The sequence below is a fragment of the Centrocercus urophasianus genome, unplaced genomic scaffold (genome assembly GCF_019232065.1).
Source record: "Centrocercus urophasianus isolate 14NV4802_14NV808 unplaced genomic scaffold, USGS_Curo_1.0 seq_38, whole genome shotgun sequence".
Taxonomy (NCBI): Eukaryota; Metazoa; Chordata; class Aves; order Galliformes; family Phasianidae; genus Centrocercus; species Centrocercus urophasianus.
The window spans coordinates 5,989,655-6,009,896 of record NW_024884955.1 but is presented as its reverse complement, the minus strand read 5'-3'; the positions used below and the strand labels follow the sequence as shown (position 1 = coordinate 6,009,896).

The following is a 20,242-nucleotide window of genomic DNA, read 5'->3' as shown; positions in this document are numbered from 1 at the left end:
AGAAAAGAAATCCACAGCTACATGGAGTAGCATTCATGCTAAGCAGATTATGTCCAGGTAATCTTTTACGCTGCTATTAGGTTACAGAAAAGACATTTCTCTCCAAGTCAGTGTTGGGAGCTTTCCCTAATTTTGCACCAAAAGGTGGCAGCACTCTAACCACCTTTAATTTGTTTGTCCCTATTCCTGCTTCTATTTCCTGAGACACCTAGAGAAAAGGAGCTACGAATCACAGCTTGCAGAGTCAAGCAAGCATTTCCAAACGTATCCATGAACTTAGACCCCATTAAATTAACCTTCCCCTTTCCATAGTTCTTTCTTGCTTTCTCTTTAAAAGCACTATAGAAGCTTCCCCTTTTAAGCAGACAATACATCACATCCACAGAAAGCAGCTTTGGAGCCCCCAGGTTCAAAGGATGCTACTAGAAAGGTGGGCCATTCAATAGAAGAGCAGAACTAGCAATGCAGATCAGCTATTAGCAGCCTTTCAAGATGAAATGAAAGGAAACAGTTTCAAATACTCTGTAATTCAATGCAAAAAAAAAATATATATATATATATGTATATATATATATATATCTCCACAATTCTGAACAACACGATCCATCAATGGGAACATGCACCCAGCTAAAAGCAGCGAGCAGACCAAGCCTGTGAGAGGGAGTGCTACAGGTTCATCTCTAGTTGAGATTCAGCTACAAGCTCAGGAAAAATAACGTGTGATACTGAAACTTTGGGGAACAAAGTTAACAGCACACAGACATTGCAGCACATGAACTGCAGCAGCAGCTCAGCAAGCATCAGCATAGCCAACACACCGACTGTCTGGGAGACAAAACAGGAATGAAAGAAAAGTTGTAAATCATAACCTTTACTGTAGTTATACATTGATTCAAAACAGGAGAGCAGCCCTGAAATGTAGCAGATAGTTTTTTACATATATCTATCAGAGAGACATTTCTTTGCCCATTTCTACTTGAAAGCAGCAGGCAAAACAGACCAAGCTCAAGTATAAAGTTCTGCATAGATATCACAGCATTAACTAATGATTCCAGCTCGCTTTTGTCCTCAAATACGGTTTGCAAATGGCTCATGAAGAGGTTAAGGTGAACACCTGACCTTTTAGATCTGCAGGTGCTTTTTCCACTGCCCATCCCATCAGCCCAGCAAAATATGTGCATCTTTATTTCTTAGCTAAACTGGAGGCCAAAGAGAGCTGTGCCAAGGACTTCCCCAGAGCTCATTCACTTGGAATATTCACTCCTTAATGTCTGTAGGTCTGATCAGTCACCCAGTGCTACGTTTGCACTCTCATTTGCTATTAGAGATGCTGTTAAATGGTGCAGACTCTACAAGTTCATGTGATGGGCACCTGAGCACTCCTCACACAGACTCGGCACATATACAGTCCCATGTCATTCCTTGACATTCCCGTAAATATTCATACTCTCTGTCCTCACAGAAGTTCTCACAAACAATATTGATTTCTGTGAATACTGATGAGGAACGGACAGAAAGGATCAGAAACAAGTTGCTGGAAAAATTGTAATTTTCATAGGAATGAATGTTCACACTCGTCTCTTCACTTTCCTCATTCAAGCATACACTTGCAGAAGCCATCCTTTTCATTATTAATTGGATTTAGCTTCCTCTATTTACAGAAGATACCTTTTTGCCTAGCAGGACAAGAAGGGAGTCAACACGACACCATTAGGAATAATTACATCTCACTTTTTGCACAGAAATAACGCATTGCCCCAACAGCTGAAGCAAAATGCATCAATCCCTGACGCTTTTAGTTCTAAAGCACCACAACTTTCCTTACCAGAAGTATAACAGGCAGGATGTGATTGCAGCCTATGGCTGGCAAGGGATTCATGTCAGTGCTGTAACAGCAGCTGGTAACACACCGCAAATGCTTCCCCTGCTCTGTGTCCCTCTGACAACATCACCCAGCCACTGCTCTCAAGTTCTTCATGCACCACCAAAGGTTTTGGAGGGATCACTCAGGACTCAGGGATCCTGTGCAACAAGATCATTGCATTGAGGGAAATGGGAAGGAGGAAATGAGAGCTGGTGAAGAAAGACTGTCAGCAGTTCTGGGCAGGGACCTCACTCTTGTGCTGGTTGGTCTTATGCTACACGTCCAGGAGTGAAAGACGCTGTTCAATCATCTCATGGGTAACCATAATTTATATCAACTCTTTTGCTCATCCTTAGAGAATTTTAAGTGGCTTACATCATTTGGGACTGCAGTTCTGACCTACCTTGGGACATGATTCCCAAACACACTTTAGCACATTCTGAAATGGTTTCCTGTCAAGGAAAGGTATCTCAAATCACATTTAATCAGGCATATGGCCTCCTGCTGCCCACGCAACATGGAAATGGATGATAACCAGACAGCTGCAGGGCTGTGATGCCAGCAGCACAGGGAGGCTGCAACAGCAGACATGGGTCAGCCCACCTTCTCCTCAGTCATCTTTGGCAGCTCCTCCTGAACAATGTCCCGCCCCAATACCTGCTCTTTCCCCCACCACTCTTACCTACTCCCCTTTTCACTCTGACCTTCCCCATAAATCTAACCCAGCAAGGATGGATTTTTTTGGCATCTTCCTCCATTATCTGGAGTTAAAGTTGTTCCCAGCCACCCGGAAGCTCTAAGTCTAAAATTGCTCTCCTAAAAATACATTTAATCTATTCCTTGTACTTTGTATAATGCAAATATAGCTCCTTTTGATAATGTCTTAGTTCTCATGCACTTGTCATATTTAAGTTATTTTATCCATGCACAAGCTTCCACTCTGCTCCTGCTGCATTTTAATGCGATATTTGGACGTTTCCCAGTCTGCACATCCCCCTCCAGTGCCACCCCAGAGGTCTGGTACCAACTTCCTCTAGGCCTTTGATGGAGAGCAGCCAGACTGTTCATTAGCCCGTTACAAAGCTGCTCATCAGTCCCACTCCCAAGCTCCCCATTACTCCAGTGGTGTAGCTGCAGTAATTGGGCTGCATATTTTTCAGGCCTGGATTAGCATTGCTTCAGCCAACTGCTAATGGTCCATCCTGCAGCGTATCGCATCGAGTCTCCCTCATGCCAACCGTCGTTGTGTTTCTGTGCTGGTTTCAGGTGTATTCATTGCACAGAGGGGAAAGTTTTGGCAAAGCCTTCAGCAGTTCTTGTCTGTGGTTCTGCTGCAGCACTGGCTGGGCTGGGAAGAGGTGGGGATGATGTGCTCAGGGACAGGGCAGGGGACAGGCCTTCTTGTTTGGGGCTGTGCCTGCTGCCCTGGCAGCCTGTACCATGCCCACCACTCTCTGGGGCAGAGCCTTTCCCTGACCCCCACCTGACCCTCCCCTGACACAGCTCCATGCCTGTTTCTAGTCATTTGTCCCTCTTTGCAGACTGACCACAACTTGCTGGTGTGGTAAGGAAGAGGGCTGAGCTGCCATGGGATCCAGCACTACGAGCCTGTGAGTGCAGGGGTGCAGTGGGGTGCTGTGAATGTGCAGGACACCTTTGTTCCAGCCAGCCTTTGTTGTGGATGAAAAACCCATCTTCCACAGATGATTAAAAAGTAAGTGGAATTGCTCAGAAGCCCAACTCCAGGAATATGCAGAGTGTGTTGAAAAGAATATTCATGGCGTATTCAGACATTCAGTTCTAAAACTTACAAGTGAATGTAGCCAAGTACTGAACAGCCTGGTGAGGAGAAGAAGCAAATGCTTTGTGCTCCCTGAGCTCAGGTGGGTTGCAGGGTCACCAATTCTGAGCCACTGGAAATTAAATTCTAAAACCTATCAAGCCAAAGAAAGATTCCTTGCAGGGTTGCTGTAAAGCTTGTTACAAGCAAAGATCAGAGCAGTGGAGTTTGCCATCTCCCCTACAACTGCACTAACAACAGGCCAGAAAGAGAGGAAATAACTTCCAGCTCCTATTCCATCATGTTTTCTTTTATCACTTTGAATACCATCAGGGCTTCCAGCCTTGGACTCAGCGTGTGAGCTGCTTAGGGCTGCTCAGGCTTGCTTTCAGCAATGGTCCAAGCAGAGGGCTCAAACCTAACTTCAGAGGAGGTTTCCCCACAATAGCAAACAATGTGGTGAGAAAAAGGACAGAGCAGCAGCTGAGTGGGACGGACATGGGCCTGTCATGGGCTCAGAGAGCAAAGTTATATCTAATACCCACTGAGCAAGTTGTACTTGAGTATTTACTAGGAAATATGCTGATTGCACTGAAGTTTCTGAAAATATGTGGAGAAACTGATTTTGCTGAGCTGACCCTGCTGAAGGCAGGTAGGTAAGAACATAACAAATGTACCAGAGGTAAATTCATGAATATTTGATTAAAGATACCTGTGCTTCTCAGCCCATTCTTTGCTTCTGTACAGGGGATGTAAAAGTATGGAGAGTTCAGAGGGCAGCATGCAAGGATAAGGAGGTACTTATGGAGAGAAATAGTGCCAAGGAATGAGTGCTGTCACTGCTGGCATAGCACAAAGCCACCACGGATCTGAATGGCCTCAGCAGGCTGCTGTCATGCTGTACCTTCATAGCAGTATTGATTCAGACCACATCAACAGCTCAGGCATTTTGAGGCTGTACATAATCTAACAAGCCCTTATGGGATGCAGCCTGTTCTGCGTGGCTTCCTATGGATGTTGAGAGCCCGTTGTTTTTCCTGTGCCCTGTTCTTCTCGGTGCGGTGCCGGACCCATTCTATTGCTATGAGCACATCTGTTTTGCAGCTAGGAAAAGAGGCATGGGGCTGCTCTGTGCTGCCTGCTTTTCACATGCCACAGCAGCACACCTACTCACAGAAAGCACACTGCCCTGCAGCTCTAAGCCCACAGAAACCACTTTGCCGCCCTCTCATCTCATATGTGCTGGAGGGGACCAAACAGAGACAAGATTGGGACACAGCAGTCTTAGGTCCATGTCCTGGGAGATGGCTTTGCACCCAGAAGTCCCACACAGGTTAAAGACCATCAGTGAGACAGTAAAGCAACACTTTATAGTTTGCCTTCAGAGGGAAGTGTATGCAGAGGGAAGGAAGGGACAAATCTCTGCAGAAGAGAGGCACATTTCTCTGGCAGATTGCTCTTAACAAATGGGAGGGACTGGAAGTAGGTGGAAGGCAAAGAATTAATGGTTGGAGTCCAGAGGAGACTGACAAAGGAGCTTGATAAATATAACCCATCAGAGCATCAGGGGCATATGAATGAAGGATGTAAAAGCATGTTGTCTAAAATTCAGCCGTTGTGAGCACAGCCACAGCTCTCCACAGCTATCTGCCTCTCTTGCACAGTTTTCTCACCTGCTCTGTTTCCCAATTTGCTCAGTGCAGAAGGGAAAGCAGCTTTCTTGCCAGATGTTTCACGCGTTCCCCAGAAGTCCCTTTTTAGGCTCTCTTGAAGGAATTATATGGGCAATTTTTTTTTTTGCTCAATTTGTTTCTGTTCTTTTACAAAGGGCACTCACCAGGAAAGAGACCCTGAGTCCAAAGTGATCCTCAGTGATTGCCCAGCCTGTCTCTGGGTTAATGATCATTGCTAATCTCAGCTGACCCTAATTCTATATGAGAACGTCCTCTAATTCTCCATGCTACATAATCTGAGAAGGTTCCAGAAAGAAGTCGTCTGTGTACATCTTTGCAGGGGACTGATAGTAAAACTGTTCACACTTCCTGCACAGAGACATCCCACCAAGCTGTGGTGTGACTAGCTAGAAAGGGAGAGACTATGTGATTACCTTCTCCTCGCTATCAGGGGATGGATGGAGATCTCTGAGGGCATGCTGGCTTGGAGACCATTCGTAAGAGCAAGTAGGCAGGAGAAGAAGGTGAAGAGCCATCAGCAGAGCTGAGAGACACATGGGGAGGTTCCTGGCCTGCAGCAGGGAGCAGCTCACAGCCTAGATGCAGAGGTGACAAAGAACGACCCACAAAGAATGTTTCAACCCAGACAGTCAGGTCTAACCTGAAAGGAAGATTTTTTTTTGAAATTGTGGTTAATTTTGCTAGTCTTGTTCTGGTCTATTATTTTTGCATTCTAATAAGATGCAGTCTCAGCCGTTAGGAACCTTGGGTATTTCTTGCTACATTCATTTAAAACAACGACAAGAACCAAACAGAAGCACAAAGCTTCTTGCCCAGGGCTCTGGCAGTGCTGCTGCCTGCTGAGACAAGTGCCCACACTCAGCTCAGTGCTCAGTAACTGGCAGTGAGTGTGGGATGGGAGTGCTATTAGTGATTAATTCACATCTCTGCTCTGCCTGAGATTCCTGTGATTCTGTGATTCCTTTATGCTAGCACCCTGTGTAAACCTCGAGCTACATCTGTTCAGGAAGACTCTTTTCCAAAGAAAGGCTTTAGTATCTCCTTGTCTAAATGCACTACTGGGTAAGGAGAGATGATGACTCTTTATTCAGGGCTGTATTAACTGACAGCACTCCTGATGCACTGTCCCTAGATACGGAAGGCTTAGCTGGCCAACACATACCCTGCACAGAAGGTCCTGGCTCTGCAGAGAAAGGCGTTAGCACTTCACATGAGCTGCTCTTTCTGCACTTGGCACTGCTGCTAAGTGTGAGGGAGAGGAGAGTTTGAATGCTGCCTTGCAAGGGAGGGCTCACACCGGTTTGCATGTCTGGATTCCCCCAGGAAATCAATGCCTGCATCCAATGTGCACAGATATCATGGGGCAGATTCCCTTGTTCATGTCTAAGCTCCTGCTAGGCAGAATCTCTGGGTTCTCCTATAGAAATGAGCTCTGTAGTGAACGAAGTGAAATATCTCTTTGAGGCTGGAGCTCAGCGCTGCTGCCTGCATACATGGCACAACACAAACTCCTACAATCCCAGCTGCATTTCAGCCAGCCCGCCCTGTGCACACCTGCAGGCTGGGCATGTCAGCCCTGCTCTATGGATCAGACAGGTGAGCTTACTCAAAGCTATTGATTTAATTGGAGAGCAATACTCTGAAAATGGAACTATCAGTTTCTGCAAAGTGTGACATACAGTGGCATTTAAGGTAGAGCTAAGTAGAATTGCTTCTATCGCATTGTGCAGAATACTAACAGGAATTGATTTCACTCTGCTAAGGCCTGTGTTCATTTATTCAATAGTAGAGAGGGTTCTTTTTGGTGGTTTTTCCTGATTTTGAATGCTTTGCCTAATCCCACGTTTAAAGCAAATGCGAGAGAGAATCAGCAGACCCTGTGTAAACTCCAGCCAACAGTGCAGGGACAAGAAGGATTCAGCTTCAAAGACTGTTAGCAGCTGAAGCAAATTCTGCATTTGCTTACCCTCTGCCAGCTCAGTGCTCTCACTGAGGGGAAGGCTGCTCTGGATATACAGAGCAAGAGGACAGCTTTGTTTTATGAGTGCATCGCAGAGCAACGTACAGGGACAGTGCCTGCTCTACACAAGGACATCTTCCAGCATGGTCTGGGGGACTCTGCTGGCGTCTCAAGGCTGCTTATGTGAGATGACACAGTGGCACTTCCTAGTTGTCCTCACCTCTCAGAAAATTCTCCTTTCTGGAGGATGCAGGGACGGTATGACAATAAAAACCTACATAAAGTTAAAACTACAAAGTGGCTTGGGTGACCCAAGGAGGAGGAAAAATGACTGCAAACGAGGGAAGCCACCACTGTATTAATGCATACCACATGCTTAGCAAATGAGCAACCCATTCCCAGTGACTTGGGTCAGAGGAGCAGGGCTGAGATACGAATCACTTTGCTGTCCCATCTCCACCCAATCCCAGCTTGGATCAGCAAGTGTTTGAGCCTGCAGACCATCTGCCAAGCACTGCTTGGGGCCCAAAGGCCATACCGAAGAATTTTGCAGGATGCATCTCTGTTACCACCTTAAAATCCCATCCATTACCCTCTGGGGCTGGATTAGATGGATTACACGCAGTCAGCAGCATACAGCAGTGCCCTCAGTATGTCCTGCATTACAGTCTGTCTGACAGCCCTGATGTGCAGCCCAAGAACTAACTGAGCCCAGGATGCCAATCTCCCATCTTGTTAAGCAGCTGTTGCATTCAGATAGGCACACAGAGCAAGTTAGCTGTGCATGAACAGAACCAAAAAGTGTAACTCCAGTCACAGGGCACTGTTTGCAAGCACTAAGCAGGGTTAATCACAGGCAGGGGAAGATGACTGTGTCACACAGCATTCTCTCCGCCTCATCTAAGGGTGATTTGTGCATCCTTTTCTTTTGTTCAGAGAATATTCATTAGAGGAGGAAGAGAAGCAGGTGGTGACACTCTGGTTTAACAAATGTTGCAAACCAGAAGGGACTCATTTCTTCCTTCAGTAGGGTTTTTTTCCCATGTCATATCTGTCGCATTGGGTCCCTTTGTCCTCATAGGCTGTTGGAGCTCTGGGTCCCATTGTCACAGAGCAGATGTAGTCACAGCTCTGCCTCATCCTGCTGGGACTGCCCAAATCCCACGTTAAGCACATGTCTTTATCTGTGATTATACACACATCTTCCTCCTTTATTGTCCTACGACAGGAAAACACAGCTCATCTTTTGCGTCCCCTAAGGTTGGAGTCTCACTCCATTCACCCTCGCAAATCCTGCAGCCACTCCATTAGTTGGGCTAATTTCAGCCTGCCCAAAACAAGAGGGGCCCTGAGTGGGCTGGGAATGTTCCTCTGCTGCCAACAGTCAGAAAGAAAGGAAGCAGCATCTCCATCGATTCCATCCCTAACCTGATGCATGGCGGTATTCCGCAGTAATCTTGCTCACAGTATTTCCCACAGGCTCTGATGTGAGCTGCTGCACTGATTCAGCTGCTGTCAAGAATTTCCATAGCTCAACTCTGCAAGAGAAGAAGACATTAATGTCAGTGCTTAAAAATTCATACTCAGATTCAGTGCTTTAGCCTGCCAGGGATTTTAAGGCCAAGATGGACCATTACAGTTATCTGGCTTGATCTTCCTGATAACCCAAGCAAGTAGAGCTCACCCAGGGATCTCTACATCAAAGCCATTGACTGGCAGCAGGGCTGTGTTGGAAAAGGACAGGGACCTCAGCTTACAGGTTCCATACCCATCTCTCAGTAACCTGAGCCCATGATTTAACCACTGCTGCTGCCCGAACGTGAACTTTATCTCTATCTGAATATATCTAGCTTTTACCTACAGCCAAATTCCTGTTATTTACAGCGTATCTTCTACTAAATAACATCATTTCCAGCGTTAGAAAAAAAAATAATGAACTGCAGTTTTAGCAGTTATGGATCATAACTGCTTGTCAAGAAAGGAAATTAAAATCTGTCATTTCACCTGACAATAGATGAGTTAGATGTTGCAGGTCTCCAGAGCCAAGTGCAAGGACACTGGTACATAGAGCAGCATGGAAACCATGGGAGCAGTGTCTTTGTGGTTCCTGTGTAGATGGTGATTGATACAGGTGCTATCCAATGGAAGAAAAATGATTGATATGTTTATTATGTGAAGTTCAGTTTCAACCACGTGGACTCAGCCTTAAATGCATTAAGCCTTATTTTAACTTAGATGGGGCACAGCTCAGCTCATTGCATGTGGAGGCTCAGGGCTCTGACTCTGATGTTGGAGATCTAGCTCTGAGCTGACAGAGCCCATCCCAGAGAGAAATGGGTGGCCCTACAACACTGCACTGTTTCTGCAATGAAGTCTGAGAACATATGGCAGCATTTTCCTTCTGAACGACATGTCACGGGAAAAAGAATTAAATTAGGTTGGATATTAGGAGGAAGTTTTTCACCCAGAGGGTGGTGAGGCACTGGAACAGGTTGCCTGAGGAGGCTGTGGATGCCCCATCCCTGCAGGCATTCAAGGCCAGGCTGGATGTGGCTCTGGGCAGCCTGGGCTGCTGGTTGGTGACCTGCACACAGCAGGGGGTTGGAACTGGATGAGCATTGTGGGCCTTTTCAACTCAGGCCATCCTAGGATTAAAACAGAAAAATGAAACCTAACTCACCCCCTACCCCCCCATACTCAACCAGTTTGGGTGGAAAAACAGCACCCAGAAAGGGTTAAGCGCCCTTTTAACTCCCCACTGTCGTGCTCCCTGGGCTACTAATCAATGTACAGTTGCCAGATGACCTTCTCAGCTTTTTGAGGCAGCCATTTAGCAATTCCTGATTCATTATCTTCTCCTCTAAGCAGCTCCTGCTGCAACATCAACACACTCACAAAGGTTAGTCGACTAATGAGACTTCCTCATAAAACCTGTGAATGGGAAGGAGGAGGGAGATGATTTATTTAAGTGGGTAAATGGTTGCAAACAAAAGAAGGCATCTTCTTTGGAGCAATTCCTTAATTTGGGTGTTTTTCTGAGGAAAAAAAAAAAAACCAGTTTCCTTTAAGGATGACATATCTATGACAGGATTTCTTTTTAAACGCTATTTTGTTTAATAAATCATGCAAATTGCAGCATGTAAACTAGAGCATTACAGACAGGCTGGTAAATAATTAACAGTCTGTTTGCATGATGGGGGAGAAAACACCTAATTCAGCACATCAGGCAGGAAGATTAGTGTTTATCCTTATGAGGGGAAAATGGCCAGATCCTAAAATACCCATAGGGTTATTGGTGTAAGGAGGGAGGGGGTTTGTGCTACTCTGAGTTGGGGAATGGAAGGCAGGGTTTTGTGTGCTGCAGCAGGCATGGCAGCTCAACTTGTAAGTTCTCAACTTGAAGTTTTGCAATGGATAGATAGGCGTGCTAAGTCTAGCATCCTGAACAGTGATGTGCTTTTTGTTCAGGGTGTCTTCTACTGACTTCAGTGAGGTAAAGGATGTTCATTTTTGCAGGGACGTCACCTTCAGAAAGTAAATCTTCAGAGCAATCGGTGTAGGAAAAGCTCTCCAAAGCGTCTGTTGATGTCTCAGAATCCACACAGGCCATCAGCAGGCTTTAATTTCAGGCAGGGTGAGTTCTGCTGTTGTTGGGTGTAGTGTTCAGCCAGCTCGCACTAAAGCCAAAGTCAGTACAGCTGTGTGATTCTGGAGCTTGTTCTCTCCCCCTGAAGCTCGGTGTCTTTGAACCTGCTGTAACAGCAACTTCTTATCTGGGTGCTAAAAGCAACTGAGCAGGGAGTTACAGAGACTGGAGGGGGGAAAAAAAAAAAAATAAAAATCCTCCTTTCCTTTGCAGGGCTTTCTGCATAAATGCCTCTAGACACATTGAAGTGAAATATGCCAGCCAAAGGTGCTGCCTTTGTGGTTAAATTGCCACGGTGTGATTTATTTGCCAGAGTCACAAGGTGCTTTCAAGCCACTTACTTACAGTAATATCTCAGTGAAAAGAATAAAATCATCAAGAAGCAAAACACATTAGAAAGAACAACTTGCTGCTTCCTCAAAGTTCCTGGCTGCCCCAGCCCTCCCTGGCCAACCACTCTTATTGCCACTTAAGGAGCAGCTGATGATTCTGTAATGCCTGTGCAAATTATTTGCCCTGAGTGGAAGCTGGATGTGGCAACAAATAGCTGCACTATGCCTGTAAGATGGGTTGTCCTTAGGAAAAATAGCATCTACAGGCCCAGCAATGCAGCCTTGGTCTAAAAGAGCTATCAGCATGGCAAAGCTTTGCGTTTCTGTACTGCCAAGTAACTGAGGGTTTAACGGCAGCATCTAAACATTGATTAGCTTGTGGCTAATTACAGAACAGCTCAGTAGGTCAGTATTACCAGCTGTGCCTGTGGAGAACAGAAATAGGATAGAGAGGTGATCCTGGGATAGAGCAAACATCTGACAGTGCTTCCACCTGCTGCACCCATTGTGCACTCCTTCCTCTGCTTTGCACACCTCCAGCACCCAGCGGTGGCACTGCATGGAGATGAGGTGACAAAGCAAGTGCCAGGCTGTGCACGGGCTGATGGAGGTGGGGAGATGGGACTGGTGCAGTCTGTGCCCCCTTTGCCTCAGTCTAACACTGCCTGAACACCTTTTGCACAGTTTTCCTATGGGGTCCCTTTCTTGGGTAGTGTTGAAGTGTCAAAGCCTGAGGTCTGATTGTGTAAATACCCAGATCTGCTGCTCTGTGGTGATCTGTACAGTGTTCTGCTGCTTCTTCTCTCTCCTTCCACCTTCTCTTCTGAGGGGACCACAGTCCTGCTGGCGAGATCTGTCTGTTGCTATGGAAATCTTTGTCACAAATGAAGACTTCATAGCAAGGCTGTGGTATTAAACCCAGACATTTACATACGCCTCTGGCTCTGGGGAGGCGTTGGAGTCTCTCACTGCTCACTGGGAGAGGTGCAGCTGCTTTCCCTTTTCTCCCAGAGTGGTGCTATCATAAAGAGCTGAGGAGGACCAGGAAGCTTCCCCAGCTGTGCTCCTGCAGCTCCCTGTTGGTGTGTGGGGCAGCAAGTGGTCCTGCAGCAGTGATGCCTTTTCCTCAGAAGTGCAGTGGAGCAGCAAAGGTTGGCAGCTGACGGAGTGAAATCAGGGAAGAGTATAGGACATAGATATGCAGGGTGGGCAGCTGCTGAGCCCAAGCTTGCTACAGAGGCATGCAGCCCCCTGAACATCAGCATGGGGATTTAAACTTCCCCTGGGAAGGGGGGTAGCAGTAACAGGAGTAATCCAAACGTGCCATTCTTGTGTAGCATCCCCCCAGGCACTGCTAAGTTTAGCTGCATCGCTTCCAAGAACTGCTCATCTAAATCCCAGGGCCCGGCTTTGAAAATCTCAGCACATCCCCTGTACTGCAAAATCAAAGCTTCTTCCCTGCTGAACGCACCTTTGATCAGAACTGTGAGAAATATTTGCAACCATGTGAAACTTGAATGATTTGGGGTTTCATTACACACTTGAAACTCAGACCATTTTCATCAAAGGCATTGCTAAAGTTCACCAACCTTCTAACAGAACCTTTGATGGTTTATGGCGTGCATTTTGTGTGCAGCTCGCAGGTTTGCTAGACTTTCTTTAAGTGAAACTAACTGAAAGTGGCTTTGACTGAGTTTTTGAGAAAATACAGCCAGCTGAATTTTGTTGCAATTACAGTTGCCGCATGCTGTAATCCCAACATGAAGTGTAATTCTGATGGCAACAAATTCAGAGGGGCTGTGGTTGTGCCTGGGGCAGGGGGTGACCGAGAACACTAGAGAACTCCTGTGCCCTCCAGGTTGGACAGTCCACTGTCACAGCAAGGTCTGGCATTTCCAGGTGCCCAGAATTCCAGTATTTTGTGCTGATGAGTCCCCTGTCCTAGCTCAGCCTGGGGAGCTGCACTCATCCTCTCACTGGAGCTCTTAGCAAGAACCCAGTGTCTGGTAATACAGGGCTCTGGAGTCCATTCTGTTCTTGTCCTGGCCCTGGGACCCCAGCTTCCTACCTGGCACCATCTGGAGAACCAACTCAGAGCAGCCAGTCTCTGCTACGGGTTTCCATTTCAGCTTTTTCCTTTATGCATCTAACTTTCCTATGGAGTGGCTAGAGCTTGTTTCAGGCTTCTATTTTGTCCAAAGGCACAAGCCTGAGCAAACAAAGTTATTGCTCTTCTCTTCTGACTTGGAATACAGCTTGGAGGTGTTTGCATATAGGGATGAAAACTTGCTTTAATCAATTGAAGTAAGAGCCTTTGAAAATGATGCATATAGCTGCAATACAGCAAACTGTGGTACTGTGCTGCTGGAGTGCTCTGAGCAGTGCCAGAAGCGTCCATCCAGCACCGTGTGCATTCTGTAATAGGCAACTTCTATGTTGTGCAGTGTGACTATCTACGTGATTTCCTTATCTGCTACACGTAAATTACCAATGCTTTGTTCTAATTAGCTGTGTGCTTAGTTTGAATCAAAGCACTGTGCTTTGAAATGTATCATTTTGTTTTAAGCGTGACCTGAAAACTCATGTTCTGGGTACTGATAGTGCTTGAGGACATGGCTTGCTCATCTCCCCTCCTCTTTCTCTAACTCTTTGGCCTCCTCATCTCACATAAGGAAGTCCTCATCTCAGTGGAAGCTGCAGTGAACTACAGCGCAGCTCACAGTGCTGGTCTGTGGTGAAGAGCAGAGCTGGAAATGAAGCCTGGGGAAGCATGGAAACAGGCTGGCTCACGAAGCAGGGACATGCAGGCTGGGCTCCCCACGATGCTCTCTGCCCCATGGGGACACAGGGCAGACCCACGGCTATGACGAGACACGCAGAGCTCTTCAGACACACCATGGGCCTCGTGGAGATCCTACCCCAGCACAGAGACAGCTGCAGTGACAGGAGCTGTCGCATTTCAGAGCGAGCTGAAAAACGTGCACCTGCTTGTAGCACTCACATCTCCAATGGTCTGGGAGTGCTCAGTCCCTGTTGCTTAGCCATTCTTCTTTGGATGTGTCTGAGCACACTGAAGCAGGCAGCCTGATCGCCCGGGGCTGGCGGTGCTGCCTCTAATGAGGGCATCAGGGACACGACCTCCCTGTTGCTGCCGCTAATGTACGAAGCGGACGGGAGCAAACCTGATTTGCATCAGCTGAACTGAAGTGACGTGAGAGCGAAGCAAAGTCATGTGTCCTCATTAGGAAGCTCAACAGATAGGGATGAAAGTCATAAGGGACAGCAAACTCTGCAGGGCTTGTTTAGTTAACGTGGTTAGCGCCAGCTCCTCCATCTCTGCTTATGTCTTTCTCTCCCATTACAAGAATGCTTTTCTGCTTTATGCCTTTTCTTTATTTAATACATCAGAAGGAAGTCTACACTGATTTACTCCATCTAACCCTCTTTGACTGCTACTCCTGGGCACTGCATATGTGCTGTGAGTGACTACTGCTCTGCCTAATGGCCAAAGAGAACAGCTAACAGCTGAGGGCAAGAGGCAGGATAGGTCTTACACCAAAGCAAAATAAAGGCTGAATTTGAGTCTGCACTAGAGCTGGCAGACAGGCAATACCATTTTTATTTACTTTTTCCACCCAGGGCGTAGCTTGCCTGGTGAATCTCCACCTCCCCAGAAGTCAGAGGAGGAAGAAGGTGTTTGCGAAAGCAAGGCAGGTACAGTACAGGTATGGCAAAAAGTTCTGTCTTGCATCCAAATAAGATTATTTCTTTCTTTTACTAAAATGTAAGTTATGATTCTAACTGCTTCTGAATAAGCTCCCACTTGGTCACTTGGAGTTAATTGAGGAATCCCAAGGGGAGGTTTCTGGATGCTGGTGGTTCCCAGCAGGGCTGCAGAGTTACACATCTCACAGGTTGGAAACCTATGGAGGTGCAGAGGGCTGCGAAGGTGCTCAGTTCTGTGCAATTCTTTGCTCATGGTGCTTGTTGAGCACTGCAGCGTTGTATCTGAGGGCTGTCTGCATGTGCATGTTCCTGGCCCATTATAGGCAAGCCTTAGAGATGCCCCTTCAAAAAGGAGGATTTGTTCACAGGCATTGGTTTACACATGCAAGCAGGACACAAATGCAGCAGGGTTGCATTTTTATGTACAGAATTGAGGGTCAGACTGGGATAAATTGTTCTGAAAACTCAAGAACATGGGGAAATGGAAGCAACAAATGGAAAAGTAGAATGTGGGCCAGTTATTGTGAATTGAGCTGATCTGAAGTGGTGAGATGAAGGATGGCTTCGGTTATTACCTCTGGGATCTCTGCACACACTAAGAATGAAGAAGGGTTGTCCAGGCAAGGATGAGATGTGACAGCAGTCTTCTCATCATGTTAAGAAACACTATAAAGATAATGAAAGGGCACAGGACATTGTCTAGCATCCCAAATTACAAGTTTGGTGTGGTTTCTGGGTTTTATCCCATGCAGAAGCCCTTTCTGCCACTTAGTATGGATGCTAGCTGAGCTGGTAAGACCAAAGGTAGGTAGGGACTGGCTGCCTGAACTGCAGTTCTGCTCTGGCACTACCCAAAGATACAAGTTGGCCAAGCAAGGGTTGTGGAAGTGAGAAAGGAGAGTTCAGCTGAGGAGCCATAGAGGAGGGGGAAAGGTCCAGTGTGCAAGAGGAGCTACCGCTACCAGTGATGATCCCAAGATGTATAGGGTGCGAGAAAGAGTGCTAAAACGGATCAGATTCATGGGGCAGTGAAAAGGGATGAAGCATCATTTGTCCTCTGCTCAGACAGCACCAAATAATGACACATGTGACAGTTCAGGGCCAGGCCACTCCACGCACACAGCTTAGATCTGCAGCAGCTTTTGCGTGGGTGTGTGCATAACGTGCATGCAGATCAGCTGCGATGTGTGTATGGTTGCTAACGCGTGTGTGCAAACCATATGGCATGTGAGAGCAAGTCAGCACATAGTTTGTCAAGAGGACAGTCAGAGAAAGCAGTTCTCCCCTCCCGGTGTGAACAATTTGTGCCCTCCCTTATGCCAGAGGAGAGAGATTCAGAAGGAGCTAAGAGTAAAGCAGCAGGTCCATTGGGAAACGAGCGCCTGTCAGACTTGGAGATTAAATGAAAGCATGACAAATCTGGATCATTCCTGCCAAAACCAACTTTGATTACTTTATAATTCAACATGTGTTACCAGCTCCTATTATTAGAAAGCCAAACTTCCTCCACTGTGGGAAGAGGCTGAGATGGAGCTTTCTAGCCTTGTATAACTTAATTACCGTACACATGTTAAAAGCTGCATCTGTCTTAGTCAATCTAGTTGATTATTCCAGCACTTTATTTTTAGTTATCAAGGTGAAGGATGACACTAATGTAAGTGGAGAGCTTCCTGCAGATCTTGCTCAACTAAGTGCTCTCCAAAATCAGTTGCATGAAATCTGGTGGGACCTGCAACCTCTGCAGCCTCTGATGGACTACAGAAAAAGTTTGTGTGATGTGCTTTGACTACAGGGCTGCAATGGAGAGAGTGAGATCTGGCTATTAAAATTGGCTGTGAAAACACTGAGGTTGTTGATTCTTTGTGAAAATCCATTGGCAAAAACTTGTGATCATAGAGTTAGAGTTGTCTTCCTGAGTTTGTGTTTATAAGAGTTTACCTGCTAGCAGTGTGTCTTCAGCAGGGCTATTCATAGAATCATAGAATCACAGAATGGCCTGGGTTGCAAAGGAGCACAGCGCTCATCCAGTTCCAACCCCCTGCTGTGTGCAGGTCACCAACCAGCAGCCCAGGCTGCCCAGAGCCACATCCAGCCTGGCCTTGAATGCCTGCAGGGATGGGGCATCCACAGCCTCCTCAGGCAACCTGTTCCAGTGCCTCACCACCCTCTGGGTGAAAAACTTCCTCCTAATATCCAACCTAAGCCTCCCCTGTCTCAGTTTAAAACCATTCCCCTTTGTCCTATCACTATCCACCCTTGTGAACAGTCGTATTGTGAGTGCCAGCTGTGGTTTCACGTGACAAGTGTGTGTTTGTGGCACCTCATGCAGTGAATCAGGTATCTCTTCAGCAGATGAAAGGGAGATCTGAAGAGGTTGGCTGCAAAGTGACGTGTAGCAGTGTGGTAGGGTGATGAAGTCTAATAACAGATCAGATTCCTCTGAGTTGTGTGCAAGGACCCATTGCAGGTTTGTCATTCTATGGTTCCTATATTTTGATGTATATATACATACATATATATGTTTGTTTATGTTCTCTTTTGTTTATGTTCTCCTGTCACTAGTGGAAAGATGCACCTAAAAAAAGATAGTTGGTTTTTATACACCCACCACTTCTTCAGACAAGGAAAACAAAGGCTGGGGTACAGTCACCAAGGGTTCCTTATTTCTCTAAGCCCCTGTGCAAACTCTGAAGCAAAAGCAGTGCCATGCCCCACAGTTCTGGCACATGCTGGGATGCACTGAGCTTTTGCTCTCCTCCTTTGAGCTGTGAACATGATGGGGACTTACTGTCGTACCTGTTACGGGACATGCAGTTTACTAACAGTACCACAGGAGAACATAGTCTCCATGTTATTCTGTGGGGATGAGAAATGTGAACATACAAGTCTGGCACTAAGATCAGTTCCTTGAGTGCATCTGTCCTAACTGGAGGTCAACTCTTGAGACACATAGAGGAGCCGGCAGCTCAATTTCCAATCCAAAAGCAGACAAATTAGACTAAAAGAGAGGTTTGGGAAGAGAATTCGTGTCCCTTGGGGCACTATCACTACACAACATGGTTGCTTTGTTCCCTTTCACCCCTCTATTTACAGTCTGCCTGGAGCCCGTGCAGCGGGTGCCTCTGGGATGGCTTCCACAGGAGCAGAGCAATCTCTGTGGGCAGCAGAGCTGTCATGTCCGACTCCCACCAGCTGAGGGAATGTGTTCATTACAAAACAATTAATGTGGTGTGATAGAGAGAACTATCAATCAGCAGAAGATGAGCTTCAAAAGGTCACAGCTGCTGTATTTACTCCCAGGAGGTCTGTGAAGCCACTGTGGTATGAGTGATGGAGAACACCTTGTCCCGCTTGCTGGCTCTGGCAGCCCACATAGGGCTCTGTTCACTTCACCTCACCCAGCCCTGCCCACCCTTCCAGCCTTTGGGAAGTGTTGTTCTTCCTGTGCCCCTTAGCTCTGCCATTCCACATTGCAGGCTTCCACTGCTGCTGTATCCTTGCAGTTCACCAGCCATCCTGGGAGCTGGGCATGCAGCTGCTGTTGGCACAGCGGGGAATTAGACTTGACTTTACTGTTCCTGTTAGCCAGGAGGAGTGACTGACGTGGTGAAAATGCTTCTGCTCAGCGTGAGTCTTTGTAGTGCTGCAGCCCGGGGATCAAGTGTTCAAATGCACACCCCAGGGGAGCCTACTCCCATTTGAGCCAGAGCATCGGCAGTGAATCCTCACCTGCAGTGGGATGCCGGCCCGCCTCCTCTGCCCCCCACACAGCAGAGCAGTGCCAGGTGAAAGCAGATGAAAGATCACTCCTCATTTGGTAACAAATAACTTCCAAGCCCATCCAAGACTTTCAACTTAGCCGCACTCTTCGCTCCTTTCATGTCTTCTTTGTTTGGTGGGTGTGCTAATGCAAGCTCCAAATAAGCACCTGTACCCCTAAGACTCGAACAAATAGGGAAAGGATAATAATATCTAAGGATTTACAGGAAAGGTTAAAAAGGAGCCAGGCTATAGAGACTGCTGAATAGAGGTTTGCTTGAGTGATGTTACAAAGGCGAAAGACAGAAAAATCCTTGGAAAATGCCTCTGAGCAGTGATTGCTTTCTCAGAAAGCTTTGCAATTAGGCATGAAACGATTCCTCACAAGCTTGTAAGATGCACTAAAGATGCTATTGTGAAATAAGGAAGGAAGATGGAATAACTTGTGATCCACTCCCTGCACTATCTCTCTCATCTCTGTAAATCCTTCTTCAGAAGGCGGTGTAAGCAGTTGGCCCCAGCTCCCTGCTGCCCTGCGCAGTACGTGCTGTCCTGCCTACACTGGGCAGGAAAGGCAAAATGAGCATTGTGTTCATAGCATCATCCTAAGGAGAAGCCAGAGCCCTGACAGCACTGACTCCTCAAGATCTGTCTGAGACTTCAGGACACATCAGAGCTGCTTCCCTTGCACAGCAAGGTTGTCTCATTGCTTGTAGAATGCAGGAAGCATACAAGTTTAAGCAGTGGTCAGTGTTTCCTTGCTTCTGTGGAGCTTTGGCGTAGACTGACCATTGCTAAAGTCAGAAATGCCAACACTGTTACTTAAATCCATTCCAAATCTGATTGGTATCTTCTACCCAGCTATAGCTTTTTTTTTTTTTTCAAGCAAATGCTACATACAACTGTGCCTTTCTGAGAGCTGAAAAGTTAAGGATTTGGTAGCTGCAATAACCATGGCATTGTCAGTGCTGAACTTGGGTATTTAATAAAGCAGGTTTTTTCTCTCTCCCTCTCCATGCAGCCCACTGCTCCTGCCAGCCAGAAGACACAAGCTGGTCCAGAGCAGCTCCTCCAGCCCCACATGCCCATGAGATACAAGTGGCAGTGGTGCAGGAGCTGCTTCTCTATGGGTTGTCCTGGGAGTTGGGACATGTAGCAAGGCACAGCCAATGCACAGTCATGATGAGCAGGGCTGCATTCAGCCCCCTTAGCCTGGCTCTACTCCCTGCCAGTGATGGTGTGTGTGGGGCAGGGGTGGCCTCCCTCCCCAGGATGGTGGGAGGCTGCTTGATGGCCAGGCACATCGTTTCCCTCTGGATGCCATCAGACTGAGACTTTGCTCTTTGTGGCTAGAACACTCCTGTGCTGGGGGACCTATTTACTGGTGGAGAAGGAACTGCCACTGGCGTGTGCTTCGTAATTCTTCTCACTGTTCTCATGTCTGGACAGCTTTTAAAGCCCACACGGTCAAGCCAGAACTC

General features: G+C 46.9%; 1 protein-coding gene across 5 annotated transcripts in view; it reads left to right on the top strand.

Moving 5' to 3' along the window:
• Positions 1-10,113: 10,113 nt before the first annotated feature.
• Positions 10,114-20,242, top strand: part of RALY (RALY heterogeneous nuclear ribonucleoprotein) — a 131,091-nt gene continuing 120,962 nt past the window's right edge. For 3 of the 5 annotated variants that reach the window (XM_042832533.1, XM_042832528.1, XM_042832532.1), the window contains exons 1-2: positions 10,114-10,197; positions 14,916-15,001. The gene's annotated coding sequence lies outside the window, so the exon portion shown is untranslated. Of the gene's footprint in view, positions 10,198-10,814; positions 10,933-14,915; positions 15,002-20,242 lie in introns of all 5 variants that reach the window. The other 2 variants (XM_042832530.1, XM_042832531.1) reach the window with 2 other exon arrangements.